This window comes from Atractosteus spatula, chromosome 10 (genome assembly GCF_055471065.1).
Source record: "Atractosteus spatula isolate fAtrSpa1 chromosome 10, fAtrSpa1.hap1, whole genome shotgun sequence".
NCBI classification, from domain to species: Eukaryota; Metazoa; Chordata; class Actinopteri; order Semionotiformes; family Lepisosteidae; genus Atractosteus; species Atractosteus spatula.
The window spans coordinates 24,752,269-24,763,382 of NC_142715.1; the positions used below are offsets into that span (position 1 = coordinate 24,752,269).

Consider the following 11,114-nt stretch of genomic DNA (forward strand, 5'->3'; position numbering starts at 1 on the left):
TTATTTGTCAGCTTTGGCGAGACACGGGTGCTTGTGTATTAGCGTGAGCGTTTTTTATTCTGATCATGAACAGTTTTACAAGTCCGCAAAGGATCGAGGAAAGGTTTATCGCCAGCTGAAAAGAGACACAGCGCTTCGGCTGTGGAGACTTGTTCGGCTGGCGTTCGGGGAGTCGCGTTTTTCAGAATTGTATTGAGATCGTTTTCCACAGAGCTCAGATGTCAAAGCACAGCAGCAGCTCTCCACAGCGATCCTCTATAGCGCCCTTTCTCCCGCAGCTCCGTCCTCATTGGAAGGAAGCAAGAAAAAAGCAGCGTCGTAAAAGAGGTGACGGAGCTGTCCTCTCTATAAGAAGGGTGCCAGCGAGCCTTGCTCTCGCTTACGGCCACACCCCCTTGAGCACGCCTGATCTCGTCTGATCTCGGAAGCTAAACAGGGATGGGCCTGGTTAGTACTTGGATGGGAGACCGCCTGGGAATACCAGGTGCTGTAAGCTTTTAAGCGCAGGAGGCGCCCTATCCCCGCTCGCTCGCTCATTCCCCTGTTCACACGTGCAGTGCGGCTTGTCCGTCTGTTTATTTGTCAGCTTTGGCGAGACACGGGTGCTTGTGTATTAGCGTGAGCGTTTTTTATTCTGATCATGAACAGTTTTACAAGTCCGCAAAGGATCGAGGAAAGGTTTATCGCCAGCTGAAAAGAGACACAGCGCTTCGGCTGTGGAGACTTGTTCGGCTGGCGTTCGGGGAGTCGCGTTTTTCAGAATTGTATTGAGATCGTTTTCCACAGAGCTCAGATGTCAAAGCACAGCAGCAGCTCTCCACAGCGATCCTCTATAGCGCCCTTTCTCCCGCAGCTCCGTCCTCATTGGAAGGAAGCAAGAGTGAAAGGCTGAAGTGAAATAGAGCGGGGACGAAGGCAGTGAAGAGAGAGAACGTGGGAAGAAGAGAAAAACGCAAGGGAAAAAAAGCAGCGTCGTAAAAGAGGTGACGGAGCTGTCCTCTCTATAAGAAGGGTGCCAGCGAGCCTTGCTCTCGCTTACGGCCACACCCCCTTGAGCACGCCTGATCTCGTCTGATCTCGGAAGCTAAACAGGGATGGGCCTGGTTAGTACTTGGATGGGAGACCGCCTGGGAATACCAGGTGCTGTAAGCTTTTAAGCGCAGGAGGCGCCCTATCCCCGCTCGCTCGCTCATTCCCCTGTTCACACGTGCAGTGCGGCTTGTCCGTCTGTTTATTTGTCAGCTTTGGCGAGACACGGGTGCTTGTGTATTAGCGTGAGCGTTTTTTATTCTGATCATGAACAGTTTTACAAGTCCGCAAAGGATCGAGGAAAGGTTTATCGCCAGCTGAAAAGAGACACAGCGCTTCGGCTGTGGAGACTTGTTCGGCTGGCGTTCGGGGAGTCGCGTTTTTCAGAATTGTATTGAGATCGTTTTCCACAGAGCTCAGATGTCAAAGCACAGCAGCAGCTCTCCACAGCGATCCTCTATAGCGCCCTTTCTCCCGCAGCTCCGTCCTCATTGGAAGGAAGCAAGAGTGAAAGGCTGAAGTGAAATAGAGCGGGGACGAAGGCAGTGAAGAGAGAGAACGTGGGAAGAAGAGAAAAACGCAAGGGAAAAAAAGCAGCGTCGTAAAAGAGGTGACGGAGCTGTCCTCTCTATAAGAAGGGTGCCAGCGAGCCTTGCTCTCGCTTACGGCCACACCCCCTTGAGCACGCCTGATCTCGTCTGATCTCGGAAGCTAAACAGGGATGGGCCTGGTTAGTACTTGGATGGGAGACCGCCTGGGAATACCAGGTGCTGTAAGCTTTTAAGCGCAGGAGGCGCCCTATCCCCGCTCGCTCGCTCATTCCCCTGTTCACACGTGCAGTGCGGCTTGTCCGTCTGTTTATTTGTCAGCTTTGGCGAGACACGGGTGCTTGTGTATTAGCGTGAGCGTTTTTTATTCTGATCATGAACAGTTTTACAAGTCCGCAAAGGATCGAGGAAAGGTTTATCGCCAGCTGAAAAGAGACACAGCGCTTCGGCTGTGGAGACTTGTTCGGCTGGCGTTCGGGGAGTCGCGTTTTTCAGAATTGTATTGAGATCGTTTTCCACAGAGCTCAGATGTCAAAGCACAGCAGCAGCTCTCCACAGCGATCCTCTATAGCGCCCTTTCTCCCGCAGCTCCGTCCTCATTGGAAGGAAGCAAGAGTGAAAGGCTGAAGTGAAATAGAGCGGGGACGAAGGCAGTGAAGAGAGAGAACGTGGGAAGAAGAGAAAAACGCAAGGGAAAAAAAGCAGCGTCGTAAAAGAGGTGACGGAGCTGTCCTCTCTATAAGAAGGGTGCCAGCGAGCCTTGCTCTCGCTTACGGCCACACCCCCTTGAGCACGCCTGATCTCGTCTGATCTCGGAAGCTAAACAGGGATGGGCCTGGTTAGTACTTGGATGGGAGACCGCCTGGGAATACCAGGTGCTGTAAGCTTTTAAGCGCAGGAGGCGCCCTATCCCCGCTCGCTCGCTCATTCCCCTGTTCACACGTGCAGTGCGGCTTGTCCGTCTGTTTATTTGTCAGCTTTGGCGAGACACGGGTGCTTGTGTATTAGCGTGAGCGTTTTTTATTCTGATCATGAACAGTTTTACAAGTCCGCAAAGGATCGAGGAAAGGTTTATCGCCAGCTGAAAAGAGACACAGCGCTTCGGCTGTGGAGACTTGTTCGGCTGGCGTTCGGGGAGTCGCGTTTTTCAGAATTGTATTGAGATCGTTTTCCACAGAGCTCAGATGTCAAAGCACAGCAGCAGCTCTCCACAGCGATCCTCTATAGCGCCCTTTCTCCCGCAGCTCCGTCCTCATTGGAAGGAAGCAAGAAAAAAGCAGCGTCGTAAAAGAGGTGACGGAGCTGTCCTCTCTATAAGAAGGGTGCCAGCGAGCCTCGCTCTCGCTTACGGCCACACCCCCTTGAGCACGCCTGATCTCGTCTGATCTCGGAAGCTAAACAGGGATGGGCCTGGTTAGTACTTGGATGGGAGACCGCCTGGGAATACCAGGTGCTGTAAGCTTTTAAGCGCAGGAGGCGCCCTATCCCCGCTCGCTCGCTCATTCCCCTGTTCACACGTGCAGTGCGGCTTGTCCGTCTGTTTATTTGTCAGCTTTGGCGAGACACGGGTGCTTGTGTATTAGCGTGAGCGTTTTTTATTCTGATCATGAACAGTTTTACAAGTCCGCAAAGGATCGAGGAAAGGTTTATCGCCAGCTGAAAAGAGACACAGCGCTTCGGCTGTGGAGACTTGTTCGGCTGGCGTTCGGGGAGTCGCGTTTTTCAGAATTGTATTGAGATCGTTTTCCACAGAGCTCAGATGTCAAAGCACAGCAGCAGCTCTCCACAGCGATCCTCTATAGCGCCCTTTCTCCCGCAGCTCCGTCCTCATTGGAAGGAAGCAAGAGTGAAAGGCTGAAGTGAAATAGAGCGGGGACGAAGGCAGTGAAGAGAGAGAACGTGGGAAGAAGAGAAAAACGCAAGGGAAAAAAAGCAGCGTCGTAAAAGAGGTGACGGAGCTGTCCTCTCTATAAGAAGGGTGCCAGCGAGCCTTGCTCTCGCTTACGGCCACACCCCCTTGAGCACGCCTGATCTCGTCTGATCTCGGAAGCTAAACAGGGATGGGCCTGGTTAGTACTTGGATGGGAGACCGCCTGGGAATACCAGGTGCTGTAAGCTTTTAAGCGCAGGAGGCGCCCTATCCCCGCTCGCTCGCTCATTCCCCTGTTCACACGTGCAGTGCGGCTTGTCCGTCTGTTTATTTGTCAGCTTTGGCGAGACACGGGTGCTTGTGTATTAGCGTGAGCGTTTTTTATTCTGATCATGAACAGTTTTACAAGTCCGCAAAGGATCGAGGAAAGGTTTATCGCCAGCTGAAAAGAGACACAGCGCTTCGGCTGTGGAGACTTGTTCGGCTGGCGTTCGGGGAGTCGCGTTTTTCAGAATTGTATTGAGATCGTTTTCCACAGAGCTCAGATGTCAAAGCACAGCAGCAGCTCTCCACAGCGATCCTCTATAGCGCCCTTTCTCCCGCAGCTCCGTCCTCATTGGAAGGAAGCAAGAGTGAAAGGCTGAAGTGAAATAGAGCGGGGACGAAGGGAGTGAAGAGAGAGAACGTGGGAAGAAGAGAAAAACGCAAGGGAAAAAAAGCAGCGTCGTAAAAGAGGTGACGGAGCTGTCCTCTCTATAAGAAGGGTGCCAGCGAGCCTTGCTCTCGCTTACGGCCACACCCCCTTGAGCACGCCTGATCTCGTCTGATCTCGGAAGCTAAACAGGGATGGGCCTGGTTAGTACTTGGATGGGAGACCGCCTGGGAATACCAGGTGCTGTAAGCTTTTAAGCGCAGGAGGCGCCCTATCCCCGCTCGCTCGCTCATTCCCCTGTTCACACGTGCAGTGCGGCTTGTCCGTCTGTTTATTTGTCAGCTTTGGCGAGACACGGGTGCTTGTGTATTAGCGTGAGCGTTTTTTATTCTGATCATGAACAGTTTTACAAGTCCGCAAAGGATCGAGGAAAGGTTTATCGCCAGCTGAAAAGAGACACAGCGCTTCGGCTGTGGAGACTTGTTCGGCTGGCGTTCGGGGAGTCGCGTTTTTCAGAATTGTATTGAGATCGTTTTCCACAGAGCTCAGATGTCAAAGCACAGCAGCAGCTCTCCACAGCGATCCTCTATAGCGCCCTTTCTCCCGCAGCTCCGTCCTCATTGGAAGGAAGCAAGAAAAAAGCAGCGTCGTAAAAGAGGTGACGGAGCTGTCCTCTCTATAAGAAGGGTGCCAGCGAGCCTTGCTCTCGCTTACGGCCACACCCCCTTGAGCACGCCTGATCTCGTCTGATCTCGGAAGCTAAACAGGGATGGGCCTGGTTAGTACTTGGATGGGAGACCGCCTGGGAATACCAGGTGCTGTAAGCTTTTAAGCGCAGGAGGCGCCCTATCCCCGCTCGCTCGCTCATTCCCCTGTTCACACGTGCAGTGCGGCTTGTCCGTCTGTTTATTTGTCAGCTTTGGCGAGACACGGGTGCTTGTGTATTAGCGTGAGCGTTTTTTATTCTGATCATGAACAGTTTTACAAGTCCGCAAAGGATCGAGGAAAGGTTTATCGCCAGCTGAAAAGAGACACAGCGCTTCGGCTGTGGAGACTTGTTCGGCTGGCGTTCGGGGAGTCGCGTTTTTCAGAATTGTATTGAGATCGTTTTCCACAGAGCTCAGATGTCAAAGCACAGCAGCAGCTCTCCACAGCGATCCTCTATAGCGCCCTTTCTCCCGCAGCTCCGTCCTCATTGGAAGGAAGCAAGAAAAAAGCAGCGTCGTAAAAGAGGTGACGGAGCTGTCCTCTCTATAAGAAGGGTGCCAGCGAGCCTTGCTCTCGCTTACGGCCACACCCCCTTGAGCACGCCTGATCTCGTCTGATCTCGGAAGCTAAACAGGGATGGGCCTGGTTAGTACTTGGATGGGAGACCGCCTGGGAATACCAGGTGCTGTAAGCTTTTAAGCGCAGGAGGCGCCCTATCCCCGCTCGCTCGCTCATTCCCCTGTTCACACGTGCAGTGCGGCTTGTCCGTCTGTTTATTTGTCAGCTTTGGCGAGACACGGGTGCTTGTGTATTAGCGTGAGCGTTTTTTATTCTGATCATGAACAGTTTTACAAGTCCGCAAAGGATCGAGGAAAGGTTTATCGCCAGCTGAAAAGAGACACAGCGCTTCGGCTGTGGAGACTTGTTCGGCTGGCGTTCGGGGAGTCGCGTTTTTCAGAATTGTATTGAGATCGTTTTCCACAGAGCTCAGATGTCAAAGCACAGCAGCAGCTCTCCACAGCGATCCTCTATAGCGCCCTTTCTCCCGCAGCTCCGTCCTCATTGGAAGGAAGCAAGAGTGAAAGGCTGAAGTGAAATAGAGCGGGGACGAAGGCAGTGAAGAGAGAGAACGTGGGAAGAAGAGAAAAACGCAAGGGAAAAAAAGCAGCGTCGTAAAAGAGGTGACGGAGCTGTCCTCTCTATAAGAAGGGTGCCAGCGAGCCTTGCTCTCGCTTACGGCCACACCCCCTTGAGCACGCCTGATCTCGTCTGATCTCGGAAGCTAAACAGGGATGGGCCTGGTTAGTACTTGGATGGGAGACCGCCTGGGAATGCCAGGTGCTGTAAGCTTTAAAGCGCAGGAGGCGCCCTATCCCCGCTCGCTCGCTCATTCCCCTGTTCACACGTGCAGTGCGGCTTGTCCGTCTGTTTATTTGTCAGCTTTGGCGAGACACGGGTGCTTGTGTATTAGCGTGAGCGTTTTTTATTCTGATCATGAACAGTTTTACAAGTCCGCAAAGGATCGAGGAAAGGTTTATCGCCAGCTGAAAAGAGACACAGCGCTTCGGCTGTGGAGACTTGTTCGGCTGGCGTTCGGGGAGTCGCGTTTTTCAGAATTGTATTGAGATCGTTTTCCACAGAGCTCAGATGTCAAAGCACAGCAGCAGCTCTCCACAGCGATCCTCTATAGCGCCCTTTCTCCCGCAGCTCCGTCCTCATTGGAAGGAAGCAAGAGTGAAAGGCTGAAGTGAAATAGAGCGGGGACGAAGGCAGTGAAGAGAGAGAACGTGGGAAGAAGAGAAAAACGCAAGGGAAAAAAAGCAGCGTCGTAAAAGAGGTGACGGAGCTGTCCTCTCTATAAGAAGGGTGCCAGCGAGCCTTGCTCTCGCTTACGGCCACACCCCCTTGAGCACGCCTGATCTCGTCTGATCTCGGAAGCTAAACAGGGATGGGCCTGGTTAGTACTTGGATGGGAGACCGCCTGGGAATACCAGGTGCTGTAAGCTTTTAAGCGCAGGAGGCGCCCTATCCCCGCTCGCTCGCTCATTCCCCTGTTCACACGTGCAGTGCGGCTTGTCCGTCTGTTTATTTGTCAGCTTTGGCGAGACACGGGTGCTTGTGTATTAGCGTGAGCGTTTTTTATTCTGATCATGAACAGTTTTACAAGTCCGCAAAGGATCGAGGAAAGGTTTATCGCCAGCTGAAAAGAGACACAGCGCTTCGGCTGTGGAGACTTGTTCGGCTGGCGTTCGGGGAGTCGCGTTTTTCAGAATTGTATTGAGATCGTTTTCCACAGAGCTCAGATGTCAAAGCACAGCAGCAGCTCTCCACAGCGATCCTCTATAGCGCCCTTTCTCCCGCAGCTCCGTCCTCATTGGAAGGAAGCAAGAGTGAAAGGCTGAAGTGAAATAGAGCGGGGACGAAGGCAGTGAAGAGAGAGAACGTGGGAAGAAGAGAAAAACGCAAGGGAAAAAAAGCAGCGTCGTAAAAGAGGTGACGGAGCTGTCCTCTCTATAAGAAGGGTGCCAGCGAGCCTTGCTCTCGCTTACGGCCACACCCCCTTGAGCACGCCTGATCTCGTCTGATCTCGGAAGCTAAACAGGGATGGGCCTGGTTAGTACTTGGATGGGAGACCGCCTGGGAATACCAGGTGCTGTAAGCTTTTAAGCGCAGGAGGCGCCCTATCCCCGCTCGCTCGCTCATTCCCCTGTTCACACGTGCAGTGCTGCTTGTCCGTCTGTTTATTTGTCAGCTTTGGCGAGACACGGGTGCTTGTGTATTAGCGTGAGCGTTTTTTATTCTGATCATGAACAGTTTTACAAGTCCGCAAAGGATCGAGGAAAGGTTTATCGCCAGCTGAAAAGAGACACAGCGCTTCGGCTGTGGAGACTTGTTCGGCTGGCGTTCGGGGAGTCGCGTTTTTCAGAATTGTATTGAGATCGTTTTCCACAGAGCTCAGATGTCAAAGCACAGCAGCAGCTCTCCACAGCGATCCTCTATAGCGCCCTTTCTCCCGCAGCTCCGTCCTCATTGGAAGGAAGCAAGAAAAAAGCAGCGTCGTAAAAGAGGTGACGGAGCTGTCCTCTCTATAAGAAGGGTGCCAGCGAGCCTTGCTCTCGCTTACGGCCACACCCCCTTGAGCACGCCTGATCTCGTCTGGTCTCGGAAGCTAAACAGGGATGGGCCTGGTTAGTACTTGGATGGGAGACCGCCTGGGAATACCAGGTGCTGTAAGCTTTTAAGCGCAGGAGGCGCCCTATCCCCGCTCGCTCGCTCATTCCCCTGTTCACACGTGCAGTGCGGCTTGTCCGTCTGTTTATTTGTCAGCTTTGGCGAGACACGGGTGCTTGTGTATTAGCGTGAGCGTTTTTTATTCTGATCATGAACAGTTTTACAAGTCCGCAAAGGATCGAGGAAAGGTTTATCGCCAGCTGAAAAGAGACACAGCGCTTCGGCTGTGGAGACTTGTTCGGCTGGCGTTCGGGGAGTCGCGTTTTTCAGAATTGTATTGAGATCGTTTTCCACAGAGCTCAGATGTCAAAGCACAGCAGCAGCTCTCCACAGCGATCCTCTATAGCGCCCTTTCTCCCGCAGCTCCGTCCTCATTGGAAGGAAGCAAGAAAAAAGCAGCGTCGTAAAAGAGGTGACGGAGCTGTCCTCTCTATAAGAAGGGTGCCAGCGAGCCTTGCTCTCGCTTACGGCCACACCCCCTTGAGCACGCCTGATCTCGTCTGATCTCGGAAGCTAAACAGGGATGGGCCTGGTTAGTACTTGGATGGGAGACCGCCTGGGAATACCAGGTGCTGTAAGCTTTTAAGCGCAGGAGGCGCCCTATCCCCGCTCGCTCGCTCATTCCCCTGTTCACACGTGCAGTGCGGCTTGTCCGTCTGTTTATTTGTCAGCTTTGGCGAGACACGGGTGCTTGTGTATTAGCGTGAGCGTTTTTTATTCTGATCATGAACAGTTTTACAAGTCCGCAAAGGATCGAGGAAAGGTTTATCGCCAGCTGAAAAGAGACACAGCGCTTCGGCTGTGGAGACTTGTTCGGCTGGCGTTCGGGGAGTCGCGTTTTTCAGAATTGTATTGAGATCGTTTTCCACAGAGCTCAGATGTCAAAGCACAGCAGCAGCTCTCCACAGCGATCCTCTATAGCGCCCTTTCTCCCGCAGCTCCGTCCTCATTGGAAGGAAGCAAGAGTGAAAGGCTGAAGTGAAATAGAGCGGGGACGAAGGCAGTGAAGAGAGAGAACGTGGGAAGAAGAGAAAAACGCAAGGGAAAAAAAGCAGCGTCGTAAAAGAGGTGACGGAGCTGTCCTCTCTATAAGAAGGGTGCCAGCGAGCCTTGCTCTCGCTTACGGCCACACCCCCTTGAGCACGCCTGATCTCGTCTGATCTCGGAAGCTAAACAGGGATGGGCCTGGTTAGTACTTGGATGGGAGACCGCCTGGGAATACCAGGTGCTGTAAGCTTTTAAGCGCAGGAGGCGCCCTATCCCCGCTCGCTCGCTCATTCCCCTGTTCACACGTGCAGTGCGGCTTGTCCGTCTGTTTATTTGTCAGCTTTGGCGAGACACGGGTGCTTGTGTATTAGCGTGAGCGTTTTTTATTCTGATCATGAACAGTTTTACAAGTCCGCAAAGGATCGAGGAAAGGTTTATCGCCAGCTGAAAAGAGACACAGCGCTTCGGCTGTGGAGACTTGTTCGGCTGGCGTTCGGGGAGTCGCGTTTTTCAGAATTGTATTGAGATCGTTTTCCACAGAGCTCAGATGTCAAAGCACAGCAGCAGCTCTCCACAGCGATCCTCTATAGCGCCCTTTCTCCCGCAGCTCCGTCCTCATTGGAAGGAAGCAAGAGTGAAAGGCTGAAGTGAAATAGAGCGGGGACGAAGGCAGTGAAGAGAGAGAACGTGGGAAGAAGAGAAAAACGCAAGGGAAAAAAAGCAGCGTCGTAAAAGAGGTGACGGAGCTGTCCTCTCTATAAGAAGGGTGCCAGCGAGCCTTGCTCTCGCTTACGGCCACACCCCCTTGAGCACGCCTGATCTCGTCTGATCTCGGAAGCTAAACAGGGATGGGCCTGGTTAGTACTTTGATGGGAGACCGCCTGGGAATACCAGGTGCTGTAAGCTTTTAAGCGCAGGAGGCGCCCTATCCCCGCTCGCTCGCTCATTCCCCTGTTCACACGTGCAGTGCGGCTTGTCCGTCTGTTTATTTGTCAGCTTTGGCGAGACACGGGTGCTTGTGTATTAGCGTGAGCGTTTTTTATTCTGATCATGAACAGTTTTACAAGTCCGCAAAGGATCGAGGAAAGGTTTATCGCCAGCTGAAAAGAGACACAGCGCTTCGGCTGTGGAGACTTGTTCGGCTGGCGTTCGGGGAGTCGCGTTTTTCAGAATTGTATTGAGATCGTTTTCCACAGAGCTCAGATGTCAAAGCACAGCAGCAGCTCTCCACAGCGATCCTCTATAGCGCCCTTTCTCCCGCAGCTCCGTCCTCATTGGAAGGAAGCAAGAGTGAAAGGCTGAAGTGAAATAGAGCGGGGACGAAGGCAGTGAAGAGAGAGAACGTGGGAAGAAGAGAAAAACGCAAGGGAAAAAAAGCAGCGTCGTAAAAGAGGTGACGGAGCTGTCCTCTCTATAAGAAGGGTGCCAGCGAGCCTTGCTCTCGCTTACGGCCACACCCCCTTGAGCACGCCTGATCTCGTCTGATCTCGGAAGCTAAACAGGGATGGGCCTGGTTAGTACTTGGATGGGAGACCGCCTGGGAATACCAGGTGCTGTAAGCTTTTAAGCGCAGGAGGCGCCCTATCCCCGCTCGCTCGCTCATTCCCCTGTTCACACGTGCAGTGCGGCTTGTCCGTCTGTTTATTTGTCAGCTTTGGCGAGACACGGGTGCTTGTGTATTAGCGTGAGCGTTTTTTATTCTGATCATGAACAGTTTTACAAGTCCGCAAAGGATCGAGGAAAGGTTTATCGCCAGCTGAAAAGAGACACAGCGCTTCGGCTGTGGAGACTTGTTCGGCTGGCGTTCGGGGAGTCGCGTTTTTCAGAATTGTATTGAGATCGTTTTCCACAGAGCTCAGATGTCAAAGCACAGCAGCAGCTCTCCACAGCGATCCTCTATAGCGCCCTTTCTCCCGCAGCTCCGTCCTCATTGGAAGGAAGCAAGAGTGAAAGGCTGAAGTGAAATAGAGCGGGGACGAAGGCAGTGAAGAGAGAGAACGTGGGAAGAAGAGAAAAACGCAAGGGAAAAAAAGCAGCGTCGTAAAAGAGGTGACGGAGCTGTCCTCTCTATAAGAAGGGTGCCAGCGAG

At 52.8% G+C, this 11,114-nt stretch overlaps 1 protein-coding gene, 16 non-coding genes and 1 pseudogene across 17 annotated transcripts in view; 17 read left to right on the forward strand and 1 right to left on the reverse strand.

Annotated features, from left to right (window-relative positions):
* The window catches only part of LOC148826073 (uncharacterized), a 588,722-nt gene that overhangs the window by 394,234 nt on the left and 183,374 nt on the right, over positions 1-11,114 (reverse strand). The gene's annotated exons all lie outside the window — the stretch shown is intronic.
* LOC148826345 (5S ribosomal RNA) lies at positions 378-496 on the forward strand. The gene has a single exon (XR_016093624.1). It is a non-coding gene; the product is annotated as a 5S ribosomal RNA (ribosomal RNA).
* On the forward strand, positions 1,034-1,152 carry LOC148826346 (5S ribosomal RNA). Its single transcript, XR_016093625.1, has one exon. It is a non-coding gene; the product is annotated as a 5S ribosomal RNA (ribosomal RNA).
* On the forward strand, positions 1,690-1,808 carry LOC148826347 (5S ribosomal RNA). Its single transcript, XR_016093626.1, has one exon. It is a non-coding gene; the product is annotated as a 5S ribosomal RNA (ribosomal RNA).
* LOC148826348 (5S ribosomal RNA) lies at positions 2,346-2,464 on the forward strand. Its single transcript, XR_016093627.1, has one exon. It is a non-coding gene; the product is annotated as a 5S ribosomal RNA (ribosomal RNA).
* Positions 2,921-3,039, forward strand: LOC148826349 (5S ribosomal RNA). Its single transcript, XR_016093628.1, has one exon. It is a non-coding gene; the product is annotated as a 5S ribosomal RNA (ribosomal RNA).
* LOC148826350 (5S ribosomal RNA) lies at positions 3,577-3,695 on the forward strand. Its single transcript, XR_016093629.1, has one exon. It is a non-coding gene; the product is annotated as a 5S ribosomal RNA (ribosomal RNA).
* On the forward strand, positions 4,233-4,351 carry LOC148826351 (5S ribosomal RNA). The gene has a single exon (XR_016093631.1). It is a non-coding gene; the product is annotated as a 5S ribosomal RNA (ribosomal RNA).
* On the forward strand, positions 4,808-4,926 carry LOC148826352 (5S ribosomal RNA). The gene has a single exon (XR_016093632.1). It is a non-coding gene; the product is annotated as a 5S ribosomal RNA (ribosomal RNA).
* On the forward strand, positions 5,383-5,501 carry LOC148826353 (5S ribosomal RNA). Its single transcript, XR_016093634.1, has one exon. It is a non-coding gene; the product is annotated as a 5S ribosomal RNA (ribosomal RNA).
* LOC148826354 (5S ribosomal RNA) lies at positions 6,039-6,157 on the forward strand. Its single transcript, XR_016092946.1, has one exon. It is a non-coding gene; the product is annotated as a 5S ribosomal RNA (ribosomal RNA).
* Positions 6,695-6,813, forward strand: LOC148826355 (5S ribosomal RNA). Its single transcript, XR_016093635.1, has one exon. It is a non-coding gene; the product is annotated as a 5S ribosomal RNA (ribosomal RNA).
* On the forward strand, positions 7,351-7,469 carry LOC148826356 (5S ribosomal RNA). The gene has a single exon (XR_016093636.1). It is a non-coding gene; the product is annotated as a 5S ribosomal RNA (ribosomal RNA).
* On the forward strand, positions 7,926-8,044 carry LOC148826357 (5S ribosomal RNA; annotated as a pseudogene).
* LOC148826358 (5S ribosomal RNA) lies at positions 8,501-8,619 on the forward strand. Its single transcript, XR_016093637.1, has one exon. It is a non-coding gene; the product is annotated as a 5S ribosomal RNA (ribosomal RNA).
* LOC148826359 (5S ribosomal RNA) lies at positions 9,157-9,275 on the forward strand. Its single transcript, XR_016093638.1, has one exon. It is a non-coding gene; the product is annotated as a 5S ribosomal RNA (ribosomal RNA).
* On the forward strand, positions 9,813-9,931 carry LOC148826360 (5S ribosomal RNA). The gene has a single exon (XR_016092788.1). It is a non-coding gene; the product is annotated as a 5S ribosomal RNA (ribosomal RNA).
* On the forward strand, positions 10,469-10,587 carry LOC148826361 (5S ribosomal RNA). Its single transcript, XR_016091841.1, has one exon. It is a non-coding gene; the product is annotated as a 5S ribosomal RNA (ribosomal RNA).